The 13940-nt window shown below is 44.1% G+C and overlaps 1 long non-coding RNA gene across 2 annotated transcripts in view; it reads right to left on the bottom strand.

The window, feature by feature from the left end:
- Positions 1-2394: 2394 nt before the first annotated feature.
- LOC108306731 overlaps positions 2395-13940 on the bottom strand; it is a 19905-nt gene continuing 8359 nt past the window's right edge. Inside the window, exons 2-3 of one of the 2 annotated variants that reach the window (XR_001826255.2) lie at positions 13375-13475; positions 2395-2549 (exon numbers count right to left, since the gene is read on the bottom strand). This is a non-coding gene — a long non-coding RNA (uncharacterized LOC108306731). Of the gene's footprint in view, positions 2550-13243; positions 13279-13374; positions 13476-13940 lie in introns of those variants that run through there. The other variant, XR_005200858.1, reaches the window with a different exon arrangement.

Below are 13940 nucleotides of genomic sequence, written 5' to 3'. Positions count from 1 at the left end.
GAGATCGCGCCATTGCACTCCAGCCTGGGTAACAAGAGTGAAACTCCGTCTCAAAAAAAAAAAAAAATGGTTATTCAATATTAACAGGTATTACATGGAGAAAGTATTTATGGTCAACTAGGGTTGGCAACTTTTTGAGGTGAACCCAGTCTCACCAAGCTCCTTGTAGCACAGTGATGTCGCTGTCAATCTCCATGAACGGGCTAAGTGTGTTTTTGTCCCAACTTGTATACCCAGGTGGTGGATTTGCTGAAAGCCGCACCTGGGACCAGCTGTCAAGCAGAAAACACAGCTTCTCATGTTCATAGCGACCTCTCAGAGCCACCAAGCTGGCCGTTGTTTCATCATCAGCCTAAACTAAATTCAGAAATGCTGAATGTTCATACACTGGAAGACCGTAAGACAGTGGGGGTGGGCAGGAACTGTCGCCTGCTGCCAACAGAGCTCCTGGAACTGTGGTCTCTGATGTGCTCCTGCCTTGGTCACTGGCATAGGCGTGACAGCAAAATAGTTTTTTTTTGTGGTGTGTTTTATGGTTATTATTAATATTATTATGATTGAGATGGTGTTTCAGGCTTTTTGCCCAGGCTGGAGTGCAATGGCACAATCTGAGCTCACTGCAACCTCCTACTCCCGGGTTCAAGGGATTCTCCTGCCTCAGCCTCCCAAGTAGCTGGGATTACAGGTGTACACACCACCACGCCTGGCTAATTTTGTATTTTTAGTAGAGATGAGGTTTCCCCATGTTGGCCAGGCTGGTCTCGAACTCCTGACCTCAGGTGATCCACCTGCCTCGGCCTCTCAAAGTGCGGGGATAACAAGCGTGAGCTACTCTGCCCAGCTGACAGCAAAATAGTTTAAATGGTGAGCAGGGAAGTGTCGCATGTGGGTGCCTGCACTTCTTTCCCAGTTTGAGAGCAAATCCAGCCTCCTTCCTTGAGCCTTACATCACTCTATGGGGATGGAGCTTGTCCAAAGTAACCTTTCATGATGAACCATCAAGGACCCTTCAGGGTCTAGTCAAGGCCATTGCCTCTCATTTCTTCCTTGTCCATGTATGGCAGAATATGTTTCCATTCACTCATCACCTCCTGTGTGCCAGGAACAAGATGGGGTCCCATATACAATTCTACAAAAGCAGTTTGGTAACAGCTGTCAGATGAGGATGTTTGTGTAATGTTGATAATGATTTTATGTTCTGGTAACATCGTCTGCCTTGTTTGACGATGTGTTGTTTTCATCTATGGACATGTTTGGTTTGGTGGCCATCTTGGATGTCCAGTTTCTGTTGACGGTTTTTTGTGGTTTTTGTTTGTTTGTTTGTTTTTGAGATGGAGTCTCACTCTGTCACCCAGGCTGGAGTGCTCTTGGCTCACTCTAACCTTCACCTCCCAGGCTCAAGCAGCTCTCCTCCCTCAGCCTCCTGAGTAGCTGGGATTACAGGCATGTGCCACTACACACAGCTCATTTTTTGTATTTTTAGCATAGATGGGGTTTCACCATGGTGACCAGGCTGGTCTCAAACTTCTGACCTTAAATGATTCACCTGCCTCGGCATCCCAAAATGCTGGGATTACAGGTGTGAGTCACTGCACCCAGCCTGTCTATGTTGCTTTTGAATAATCCAACCCTGCTTCTAGTTTTTGGCCTGGTAGGAGGCATCGGCTGAATCCCTCCTAGTTCTCAAGCCTCATAGCATGATGTAGTTAGTAACACTTCTTGTATGTGACCAGCATTGCTGTGAGATGAGAGGTCGTTGTTTCACCATCACCCTAAACTGAATTCAGAAATGCTGGGTGTTCATACCCCGGAAGACAGCTCGAATTATGGGTGAAGAGGTGTCGGTATGCTTTACTATGAACCTTGTTGGCTGGTTTCCCCAGAGTGCGTCAGGCCAACAAGCTAGTGATATCGTGTGCCCAGCTACAGTGCGAAGGACACCGCAATGGCTTCACTATTGTCACTTTCCATTCCTTACTTCACCTCCAGAAAATGCGGAGCATTGCTCCAGGTGACTCAGTAAAATCTCAGCCACAGTCTACAAGGTAGAGCTCATCTCAGGTTGGGCTATGGTTTTCCTTGACTCTGGGCATGTCCTTTTGTTGATCTAAATGGTTTATATGTGTGTCTGTTCCTTGGAAGTCCTGTTTATCTTGATTAGTTATTGTTAAGCTCCAAGAATACCACTATCCTAAAAATATGACTGTCCTATGACATAGAGTATTTGGTTCTTAGTTAGGGATTCTTCAAATCAGATTGTGGACAGGATGCAAAGTTATAAGAGGAAAAAATTGCACTCATAAAGTCAAAATTTAAGGCTGTATTCATTTACCTTCCAAAGCAGCAGGAGAGTTTTGACCGAACTGATATGATTTTGAGCCTGAATCGCTTGTTTACATGGCCCAAGGATGTCAGAAGAGGCTCGTTCTGTACCCGTGATTGCTGGATAAACTACACTCAACAGGACTCTGTTTGCTTATCTATAAAATGAGCCATATCTAGCTGGCACAGGTGCTGGGAAGGCAGCCAAGTGACCCAGTGTTCCCAATCTAAGGAGAAGAGTGATGGCATGAGGTGGAGGAGGAGCTGGGGGGAGTAGGAGGTTGGCTAATACTACGAGTATACACGATATTGAGAGTATTTTAAGGTGGCTCAGGCCATACCAACAAACACGTTTATGCCTTTGTTTTCACTCAGTATCTTCCTTGACCTCCATCCTCACAGCCGAGTCTTACCCATCTTTCAAGGACAGTGCAAATGCCATCTCTCACCGAGGAGGCCTTTTCCAGACACAGCACGTCTCTTCCTCCCTTGAAATCCCACAGAAAGGTCAGGCGTGATGACTTACACCTGTAATCTCAGCACTTTGGGAGGCAGAGGCAGGAGTATCACTTGAGTCGGATACCAGCCTGGGCAATACAGTGAAACTCCATCTGTACAAAAAATACCAAAGGCTGAGTGCCGTGGCTCATGCCTATAATCACATCACAGCACTTTGGGAGGCTGAGGTGGGTGGATCACCTGAGGTCAGGAGTTTGAGACCAGCCTGGCAAACATGGTGAAACCCGTCTCTAATAAAAATACACAAAACTTAGTCGAGCTTCGTGGTGCATACCTGCAATCCCAGCTACGCAGGAGACTGAGGCAGGAGAATTGCTTGAACCTGGGAGGCAGAGGTTGCAGTGAGCAGAGATCTTGCCACTACACTCCAGCCTGGGTGACAGAGCAAGACTCTGTCTAAAACATAAATAAATAAATACCACAGAAAGTGATGTCTAGTTCGTTGACACTTGTCAGTTTATACCTTTATTCTAGTGTTGTTATTTATCCACACAAGTTCTTCCATCACCACAGGCTGGAGTGCAGTGGTGCAATCTCAGCTCACTGCAACCTCTGACTCCCGGGTTCAAGTGATATTCCTACCTCAACCTTCTGAGTAGCTAGGATTACAGGCACATGCCACCACACCTGACTAATTTTTTTTTTTTTTTTTTTTTTTTTTTTTTTTTTTGTATTTTTAGTAGAGATGGGTTTTCACCATGTTGGCCAGGTTGGTCTTGAACTCCAGACCTCAAGTGATCTTCCTGCCTTGGCCTCCTAAAGTGCTGGGATTACAAGCATGAGCCACTGTGCCCAGCCTTAAATGTACCTTTTTGTTAGTCGGGGCTCTCCAGAGAAACAGAATCAATAAGAGATATCTCTATATCTATCTCTCTATTTGAAAGTGAGAGATTTATTCTAAGGAATTGACTCGTGATTCTGGGGGCTAATGAGTCTGGAATCTACAGTGCAAGCAGCAGGCTGGAGACGTAAGGCTGAGTTTATGTTGCAGCTCAAGTTCAAAAGTAGTCTACTGACAGACTTCCCTTTTCTTCATAGAACCTCAGTCTTTTTCTCTTAAAACCTTCAGCTGACTGGATGGCATCCACGGCCATTATGCAGGGTAATCTGCTTACCTAGTATTTGTTGAATTAAGTGTTAATCTTATCTACAAAATACCTGGTCTGCCCACAAACACATGGGCAGAGACTTTGGGGTTTGTGGTGTTTAGAGCATGGCCTGGGAAGGTTGATGAGCTCCTGGAGAACACAGACCCACAGACTCCTCCTGACGGGAGGGCCTAGGCAGAGCAGGGCCCTTTACAATGCAGGGAAGGGGGCCGGGGTTCTTCTTGCTAAGCTCCAGGAATGGGGCACAGTCGCACCAGCTTCTCTTGTTGGGCATAAGAACCTGAGATTCCGAGAGCTTCAGTGACATGCCTCAGGGACTTAGCTCATTCGGCTCAGAACAAGCACCACCACTGCCGTTTTTACTGGTTAAGAATAGTTGAACATCACTAGGCACGGTGGCGCGTGCCAGTAGTCCCAGCTACTCGGGAGGCTGAGGCTGGAGGATCGCTTGAGCCCAGGAGTTCTGGGCTGTCATGTGCTATGCCGAAGTGGTGTCCGCACTAAGTTCGGCATCAATATGGTGGCCTCCCGGGAGTGGGGGACCACCAGGTTGCCTAAGGAGGGGTGAACCGGCCCAGGTCAGAAACGGAGCAGGTCAAAACTCCCGTGCTGATCAGTAGTGGGATCACACCTGTGAATAGCCACTGCACTCCAGCCTGGGCAACATAGTGAGATGCCGTCCCTAAAAAAAAAAAAAAATTGAACATTGGCAAATGTACATGGTTCAACATAGTACAGAAATATTGTACTTAATGCTAAGTGTATTTTTATTATAAATATAAGCCAATCTTTCAGTAAGCTCCCTGAGAAAACAAAAACCAAATCTTGACAAAAGTAGACCGAAGATGAAATGTAATTATTTTGTAATCTGTCTTGGGGCTTAGTAAATGAAAAAATAACTTTGCACCAATAGAGATGTGGTCAGGAACATGGAAACACAACTTCTGACTTAGTTTAAACTCCCACTTCTTACTTTTTCTGGTCTTGGTGGTTTTTCTTTGTTTTGTTTTTTTATTTTTATTTTTTTGTTGTTGTTGTTTGTTTTGAGACAGAGTCTTGCTCTGTCATCCAGGCTGGAATGCAGTGGTGTGATCTCGGCTCACGGCAGCCTCCGCCTCCCGTGTTAAAGAAATTCTCCTGCTTCAGCCTCCCAAGTAGCTGGGAGTACGGGCACATGCCACCATGCCTGGCTAATTTTTGTATTTTTAGTAGAGATGGGTTTCGCTATGTTGGCCAGGCTGGTCTCAAACTCCTGACCTCAGGTGGTCCGCCCGCCTCGGCCTCCCAAAGTGCTAGGATTACAGGTGTGAGCCACTGTGCCGGGCCTGGTCTTGATGGGTTTTAAGGCTTTGGTTGGGGCCACACACATGGATTTTGTTTAAGTGGTTGGAATGCCTGGGCTGCAAAGAAACAAGGAGTAAGATGGTAGTTGTAATTATATTGGGGTAAAAGAAACTAATATTTTACAAATTATTTTAGAATGCATTATTTCAACAATCTTGATAAATCTATGAGGTCGAGAGGGTAGATGTGATTTCCACCCAGTTTTTCAACCAGGGAGAAAGTAACTAACATTTATTGTGTGTGAGGATTACATGACATACATGTAACATGTAACATGTATGTCATTTAGTCCTCAAAGCCACACCAGTGTGGCTACTGTGTCCCTCATTTTACAGATGAAATTATAAAACTTGGGCCTGGTGCAGTGGCTCACGCCTGTAATCCTAGCACGTTGGGAGGCCAAGGTGGGTGGATCACCTGAGGTCAGGAGTTCAAGACCAGCCTGGCCATCATGATGAAGCCCCATCTCTACTAATACAAAATACAAAAATTAGTCAGGTATGGTGGTGCATGCGTGTAATCCCAGCTACTNGTAGAGACGGGGTTTCACCGTGTTGACCAGGATGGTCTTGATCTCTTGACCTCGTGATCCACCCGCCTCGGCCTCCCAAAGTGCTGGGATTACAGGCGTGAGCCACCGCACCCGGCCTTTTTTTTTTAATTTTTATTTTTGAAAGGGAGTCTCACTCTGTCCTCTGTCACCTGGGCTGGAGTGCAGTGGTGTGATCTCAGCTCACTGCAGCTTCCACCTTCTACGGTTCAAGTGATTCTCCTGCCTCAGCCTCCCAAGTAGCTGGGATTACAGGTGCACGCCACCACACCTGGTTAATTTTCTTATTTTTAGTGGAGACAGGGTTTCACTATGTTAGCTGGGGTGGTCTCAAACTCCTGACCTCAAGTGATCCACCTGACTCAGCCTCCCAAAGTGCTGGGATTATAGGCATGAGCCACCATGACCAACGTCTTTATTTATTTATTTTAATATCAGTTTACACCATCTTATTTAGGAAGCCTAAAATGTCTCCTCTGCATAAATACTTCCCAGTTACCTTAGCTCAAATGATCTTTCTCCTTTCAGTGTACATTTATATTCAAACAACTCTTTAAAAAAAAGAAACAAATGATTGAATAAAGAAAGATTTCCCTTAGTCAAAGGAATGAAACAAACAATTTAACAAAGAAAGATTTCCCTTAGTCACGGAGATTGTTAAATGATAAAATTTAGTCCTAGTTTCTTCCATTTTTCATCCTCATGCAAAGAAACATTGGCATATTTGTGTGCATGTGTTTGTGTGTGACTGTACAGGGATGTGTGTGTGTGTAGAGCATGTGGTTAGGGGTGTAGGGATGGTATTTGTATGTGTGTAGGTGTATGGTATTTTGTGTGCAAATACAGGTATGTGTGCAGAGCTGTGTGTATGGAGTGTGTGTACAGGGATCTATATGCACACAGGTGTGTGTAGGATACCTTTGTGGGTAAGTGGGTGTGTGTGTGCACAGGGCTGTGTTGTAAGGTGTTTATGTGTGTATGTGGAGTGTTGGCATGCAAGGATGTATGTGAGAGGCATTATATGCATGTATATAGGTTTGAGTGCATGCAGATACCAGTGTGTGTGTGTGTGTGTGTGTGTGTGTGTGTGTGTAGGGATGTGTGTGTGTGTGTGTGTGTATGTGTATGTGTGTGTATAGGGAGTGTAATGTCTGGGAAGGAAGTTTTGAAAAGTGGGCCAGCCAGATCACCTGAGGTCAGCAGTTCAAGACCAGCCTGGCCAACATGGTGAAACCCTCATCTCTTTTTGTTTTGCTTTGTTTTGTTTTTTATAGAGATGGGGTTTCACTATGTTGGCCAGGCTGGCCTCGAACTCCTGACTTCGTGATCCACCCATCTCAGCCCCCCAAAGTGCTGGGATTACAGGTGTGAGCCACCACCCATCTCTACTAATAATACAAAACATTAGCTGGACGTGGTGGTGCATGCCTGTAGTCCCAGCTACTTGGGAGGCTGAGGCAGGAGATTCACTTGAACCAAGGAGGTGGAGGTTGCAGTGAGCTGTGATTGTGCATTGCACTCCAGCCTGGGTGACAGGAGCAAACTTCTGTCTCCAAAAAGACCAAAAAAAAAAAAAGAAAGAAAGAAAAATGGGCCAGTCATGGGGAGGGATTGAGATGAAATTAGAAAATAAAGGCTACAGGTGGGAAGCCAGATTATGCAGTCTTTGATACCAAGGCAAGGAATTGACATGCCATTTGATGAGCAGTGGAGAGTCACTGCAGGTGGCTGGCAGGGGCAGGGAGGGGAACTGATTATTGGAATTGCTGTCGGGCATCACTAGGGTTGCACTATTCCTGGGCATTGAGGGGTTGGATTTCGTGGATTGGGGTTCATAAGACTGGCCTGAGGATTAAATTAGATACTACACATAAAGGACTTACCATAGCTTGGCTCATGGGACTTTTTCCAAGGAGAAGGAGAGGAGGTAGAAGGGAAGAGGAGAAAATACAGGGACTTGCAAGGAATGCTTCATTTGGGTAGAAAAAGAGGAACTTTGCATTCTGTTTGCAACATTTCAGTCTATTCCTGTATCTAATTCAGCCTCAGAGTCTAAATGCCTCTAGTCTGCATGGAATAATACTCTAACTCAGACTCAAGGAACTCCAGAAGGGAAGGAAATGCCTTTCTATTCATGTGGCATGGCACTCGGTGCCCATCTTAGGTGGAGTCTTGTCCACCTACACTTTGTCTTCCAGCCATGGCCGGTAAGGGACGGCTCACTGATGGAGTGGGCAGACGCAAATACATCTGCAGGACAAAGAGCTGGGCTCCACAACTTCACATCAGTCCTATGTGCAAAATGAAATAAAAAGAAACAATGGCCGGGCGCGGTGGCTCAAGCCTGTAATCCCAGCACTTTGGGAGGCCGAGGCGGGTGGATCACGAGGTCAAGAGATCGAGACCATCCTGGTCAACAAGGTGAAACCTCGTCTCTACTAAAAAATTACAGGCATGATGGTGCGTGCCTGTAGTCCCAGCTACTCGGGAGGCTGAGGCCAGAGAATTGCTTGAACCCAGGAGGCGGAGGTTGCGGTGCGCCGAGATCGTGCCATTGCACTCCAGTCTGGGCAACAACAGCAAAACTCCGTCTCAAAAAAAAGAAAAGAAAATATGAAATTATAAGACTTGCTCAAGGTCACATTGCTAGTGAATGAGGAGCTGCACCTCAATTCAGGCCTTCTGAGCCAGAACCAGGGTGCTTCCCAGCAGTCTCTGTGCCATCATTCAAAGGCTAGCCACCTCATCTCTCCTCTCTACCTCACTTGCAGGTGGCACATGGCCACATCCCAAGTCAGGGTTTCACAGGCATATCCAAGAGGATCCTGAGCTTTTAAAGTTGAGGACACACTCTTGCCCACCTTTACAATCCTGTGCCTGGCTCGGTGCCAGGCACGAAAAACATCCAGTGAATGTCTGTTAGATGAATGCATTTTTTGATGTATTAAGGATTAACTTTAGCCAGTCACAGTGGCTCGTGCCTATAATCCCAGCACTTTGGGAGACTGAGGTGGGTGGATCACGAGGTCAGGAGTTGGAGACCAGCCTGACTAACATGGTGAAACCCTTTCTCTACTAAAAATACAAAAATTAGCTGGGGGTAGTGGTGGGTGCCTATAATCTCAGCTACTCAGGAGACTGAGGCAGGAGAATTGCTTAAACCTGGAAGGCGCAGGTTGCATGAGCTGAGATTGTGCCATTGCACTCCAGGCTGGGCAACAGAGTCTCAAAAAAAAAAAAAAGATTAATTTTATGAACAAAATAATTTTATGGTTTTATAAATTGATTAAACCCTAAGTTCTCTAGGGTGTCAGCCAGCCACAAAAATAAACTTTCTTTGAGTAAAAGAATATTGTATAGAAATTATAAGATCTCATTGCCGGCCCTAGTTCCACCATGTATTAGCTGTGAAATCCAGATCTGCTCATTTTTTTAGAGAGGTTGGCCCTGCTGGCATCTGTAGTAACCTCCAGGTCTCAAATGCTATACTTCTTGGAGGAACACCGAGTGTGAGCACTTTCATTGCCAGTTCAGGGCATTTTACCTAAGAAAATGATTCACTGTGGCCTGGAGCAATGAATTGGGCAGTTTAAAGCAGTAATTTTGCTTAGGCCATTTCTGAAGCTGCTTTTCAATAAGGAAAAACACTTGAGAGATATCTGCACACAAAAGCAGATAGAGAACTAACATGAAATCTTCTAAAGTTTCTTTTTTTTTTTCTTTTTAAAAGATGGGGTTTCACCGTGATGGCCAGGCTGGTCTTGAACTCCTGACTTCAGGTGATCCACCCACCTCGGCCTCCCAAAGTGCCAGGATTACAGGCATGAGCCACCATGCCCAGCCAAGTTTCTTTAAGAACATTTTGTAATCTGAACCTGAAAACTTATAATACTGCTAAAATATATGGCTGAATAAGGCACATTTTTGATAAAGTACAAATAGTTGTAAGAGATTATTTTTCAATTTAACATCCCTTTGGTGGTACCCAGTTTTTAACCTTAAGAGAAAGGTGTCCCAGAAAGATGGGCTAAGGATATGATTGAGAACTAATGAAATAAATTATAGTAATCAAATACCTTAGGCTAAACACAGATTGAGGGGGAAAAAATTCAAATTTTAGGACGATATATTAAAATAAGTTAAAGAGGCCATACTATGTGGGATGATGTATGCATCACTTAAGTATGGAAACAGGAATAAGAAATGGGGGCCCCTGAGAAGGCTCTATTGGAAGCAGCTGAAGGTTTCAGACTAAGTTTTTGAGCAGCAGGTTTTAAGTCCAAGGCAATCATTGGCAAAGTTCTCCTGTCGAGAAACAGGGAATTCCAAGACATTACATGTGTTCCGAAAATTGGACTGTTTCCAGCTTTTTTATTAATTTACACATTTTGCATGCCTGGCATTGTACTCATCGAACAGTGGCCTAGCCAACATAAATAATATTGAATTCGTTAATAACTAGCTGCAGGGTTGGTGATAAAATGGAAGTAAGTGAAAGCTACAAATATTGGCTGGGCTCAATGGTTCATGCCTGAAATCCCTGTATTTGTACTCAGGAGGCTGAGGTGGGAGGATCGCTGGAGCCCAGAAGTTCGAGACCAGCTTGGGCAATATGGTGAAACTCATGTCCACTAAAAATAGAAAAATTAGCCAGGTGTGGTGGCACAGGCCTGTAGTGTAAGCTACTTGGGCGGCTGAGGTGAGAGGACCACTTGAGCCCAGGAGGTGGAGGTGGCAGTGAGCCGAGGTCGTGCCACTGCACTCCAGCCTGGGTGTCAGAGTGAAACCCCATCAAGAAGAAAGAAAGAAAGAGAGAAAGAAAGAAGAAAGAAAGAAAAAGAAAGAAAGAGAGAGAGAGAGAAAGCTGCAAACATTAGAGACCCTTTCTGTACACAGTTATGCTGCATTTGTCACACAAAGCTCTTAGATGTCTCTTTATTTTATTTTATTTTTTTTGGTTAAAGTGACAGGATTCCAGCCTGGGCAACATGGAGAAACCCTGTCTCTACTAAAAATACAAAATATTAGCTGGACATGATTGATGTGAACCTGCAGTCCAGCTACCCAGGAGGCTGAGGTGGGAGAACTACTTGATCCTGTGGGGTTGAGGCTGCAGTGGGCTGTGCTCATCCTCTGCTGCACTCTAGCCTGGGTGACAGAGTGAGACCCTGTCTCAAAAAAGGAAAAGAAAAAGGCAGGGCACGGTGGCTCACGCCTGTAATCCCGGCACTTTGGGAGGCCGAGGTGAGTGGATCACAGGGTCAGGAATTCAAGACCAGCCTGGCCAACATAGTGAAACCCCGTCTCTATGAAAAATAAAAAATAAAAATAAAAAAATAGCCGGATGTGGTGGCCAGGCACCTGTAATCCCAGCTACTCCGGAGGCTGAGGCAGCAAAATCACTTGAACATAGGAGGCAGAGGTTGCAGTGAGCAGAGATCACACCATTGCACTCCAGCCAGGGTGACAATGTGAGATTCCATCTCAAAAAAGAGAGAGAGAGAGAGACAAGAGCTTGCTCTCTTGCACAGGCTGGAGTGCAGTCGCATGATGACTGGGTTCACTGTAACTTTCAGCTCCTTGGCTGAAGCAATCCTCCCACTCAGCTTCCTAGTAGCTAGGACTATATGCATGTGCCACCATGCCTAGCTAATTTTTGTAGAGGCAGGGTCTGGCTATGATACTCAGGCTGGTGTCAAACTCCTGGGCTCAAGCTGTCCTACCACCTAGGCCCCCCAAAGTGCTGGGTTTATAGGCATGAGCCACCAACACAGCCTTTTTAACCCCAGAACTGATGATCCTCCAGTCTCCACATGCTTGCTTCTTTTCATTACATGCCAAGTACACTACGTGCTCTACGTTGTTGTATTTTCTTCTCACACAATGCTTTGTCATTGGTATTGTTAATTCCTAGGTTGCAGATGAGGAAGTAAAGCTCAGAGAAGTAACTTGCCAAATATCAAACAGCCAGTAATTGTCAGGAAAAAATAATTCTCAAATTCACGTATTGCCTTTATGTAAAATATTAATATCTTTATGTAATTTAATCTAGGTGAACTGATGATGTGTTCATCCTTTAGCCTATGGATTAGAGTGGTGAATGTAACTTTCCGATATGAAATAAAATGCTTAAGAAATTTGAGAACACTTGTGAAAGTGAAGTTCAACCTAATTTGTTAATGTTTTCTAATGGTCTTTGTCATCAGTAGCTAAAGAAACCACTAATTTAATGCTTTAAGCAAAACCAAAATCATAATTCATTAATTTGTTAATTATTTCTTCTTTCTGTACATATTAGCTGACTTTTACCTTGTTCTTGCAAATCCTTAACCATTGACTGATAGCCCAGTAAGCTGTTGCCTATTTATCTGATAATTCTCTCACCGTTCTATTGGGAAGCAATAGAAAATCATTTCAAAATCAGTATGAGCTGGGCGCTGTGACTCACGCCTGTAGTCCTAACACTTTGGGAGGCCGAGGTGGGTGGATCACCTGAGGTCAGGAGTTCAAGACCAGTCTGGCCATCATGGTGAAACCCCATCTTTAAAAAAAAAAAAAAAATCAATATGAGAACTCTGAGTAAAATAGCATATTACCAAAACAAAAGTATATACCCGTTAGCTTTTTAGGAAGTTCCTATTTTCCCATTAAAAACAAAAACTAATAGCCAAAACCAATGTCAAAAGCGAGTGAGAGGTGGGTTTTTATGAACAAAAACCCATAAAAAGAGGATTTGTGCTCTAAAATAAAAATCTAGTTTGCAGGGATTTTATCAGAAATGGTAGTCCTTCAACAGTGCCTTTAAAATTCTTTTGGTGTAAAATTGCAACTATAATTATAATGTTTTAGTTTTTGGCTAAAATTTGGTTGCCTTTGCATCTCATGCAGAGCCAAAAGAAGAAGAAATTAGAAGCATTGGAAAAACTGCACAGCGACTACAGGATGTCCTGTTGCATTTATCTGAGTAGACAGACCCATGACTCACTATAAAACTTGACACATCGGAAATGGTTTTATTGTGCCTGGTACTTTTCTCTTCATGACTATTAAACACATAGATTTGAGGATAACAAGATCCATTTGTCCAAATATAAAGGTATCTGCTTTAATTCTTTTTGAAGTGAGAAGTTAATTGTACACAATGATAACTCAGAAAGTATATGCAGCATCCATCTGGTCAAGCCTTGTCTCAGAATCTCAGAAACTCTAGTAATCACCCCTTCTTAAATTGATGATAATAAATGATATGAGGAAGATGTCTCTTGATCGAATTGATGTGTTTTACCCTTGTTTGGCAAAGTTGGGGTAGCACTTGCTCTATTGAAAAACCTCTTTACAGGAGGCTGAGGCAAGAGAATCACTTGAACCTGGGAGGCGGGGGTTGCAGGGAGCCGAGATTGCATCACTGCACTCCAGCCTGGCGACAGAGCGAGACTGTCTCAAAAAAAAGAAAGAAAGAAAGAAAGAAGAAAGAAAGAAAGGCCGCGTTAGCCTTGAGCCAAACGAAATTGATATATTGCAAAAACTCACCAGTAATCTAATAATAAGATCAGCTTCACATCAAAAGGGATGGCAACTGTTTTTCATTGTGATAAAGCAAAACAAGTTCCATGCATTCAATTTTCCAAATCCTTTAAAAAACAAAATAAAATGAAGAATACATACATCTATTCTCTTCCTCTTTTTTTTTTTTTTTTCTTTTTTTCAGAGACAGGACCTTGCTCTGTCACCCAGGCTGGAGAGCAGTGGTGCAATCATAGCTCACTGCAGCCTGCAGCTCCCGGACTCAAGCAATCGTCTGGCCTTAGCCTCCTGAGTAGCTGGGACTACAGGTGTGCACCATCATACCCAGCTATTTTTGTTTGCTTTCAATTTAATTTAATTTTTTTTGAGACAGAGTCTCATTCTGTGGCCCAGACTGGAGTACAGTGGTGTGATCTTGGCTCACTGCAACCTCCACCCGCCGGGTTCAAGCTATTCTCCTGCCTCAGCCTCCTGAGAAGCTGGGATTACAGGCATGTGCCACCACTTCCGGCTAATTTTTGTATTTTTATTTTTTTAATATTTCATTTATTTATTTAATATTTGTTGCTGCA

This window comes from Cebus imitator, unplaced genomic scaffold (genome assembly GCF_001604975.1).
Source record: "Cebus imitator isolate Cc_AM_T3 unplaced genomic scaffold, Cebus_imitator-1.0 Scaffold73, whole genome shotgun sequence".
Classification (NCBI taxonomy): Eukaryota; Metazoa; Chordata; class Mammalia; order Primates; family Cebidae; genus Cebus; species Cebus imitator.
This window is presented reverse-complemented; position numbering and strand designations above follow the sequence as displayed.